The 838-nt window shown below is 39.9% G+C and overlaps 1 protein-coding gene across 4 annotated transcripts in view; it reads right to left on the reverse strand.

Moving 5' to 3' along the window:
• Positions 1–838, reverse strand: part of LOC108693726 (SLIT-ROBO Rho GTPase-activating protein 1-like) — a 79911-nt gene that overhangs the window by 8542 nt on the left and 70531 nt on the right. The window lies entirely within an intron of this gene.

Below are 838 nucleotides of genomic sequence, written 5' to 3' on the forward strand. Positions count from 1 at the left end.
ATTAAATATTACAAAAAATCTTTTTGGCACTTGGGGGATCCCTGAAGAGAACAATTATTTGATATATTCCTCATTAGCTTGAATGATTAGCGGCCTCTATTCTCGGTCTGAAATGTTCGCACGCTGTAATGTATCCATGTCGAATGCTGCCTCAATAGCGATCCTTAATGACGTCACATTGAGATGCCGAGACTTGTTTGTGACCCTTTCAACTGCGCTCCATACGTAGTAGTTCAAAGGATTTAAATTTGGGCTGTTGGGAGGCCAGAATTTCTTGGACCAAACATATCGTTGCTGAGAGTCTATTTTGAGTCAAATGAGCTGATGCACCGTCCTGAAAAACATATAGCCTTCCAAAAGCCACAGTTTTCATTCACGGCTTCACTAAATCCATCAGAACGCGCAACGATTGCTCTGGATCATCAGCGCTTGAGCTCTTTCAATGATTGCGGGAGTCCGCGCGATACGTTCTTTTGAATGATTCTTCCTCACTAGCATACTGAAATTTTCGTTGGATTGTTCTAAAGCAGTACATTTTGCCATAACATCATAAACATTGATCTCGGGAATTCAAAGAATCGAATTATTTCTGTTGCTGAGCGTCCAGCGTGAAGGCATTCGATGATCGCGGCTCTTCGATTATATTCCGCATTTGGTTTCAATATTGCGGCCATTTTGAGAATATGATTATTTACTAGAAGCATTAGGCTTTCTCGGACGCCAACAACAACTTCTGGCGGAGGCACAATATAGCGGAAAATTTTAATTGAAATTCGGGTTTGAATAACGCATCCTGTGTATGTATATATATATATATATATATATATATATTGAATCG

The sequence above is a fragment of the Atta colombica genome, unplaced genomic scaffold, assembly GCF_001594045.1.
Source record: "Atta colombica isolate Treedump-2 unplaced genomic scaffold, Acol1.0 scaffold96, whole genome shotgun sequence".
Lineage (NCBI taxonomy): Eukaryota > Metazoa > Arthropoda > Insecta > Hymenoptera > Formicidae > Atta > Atta colombica.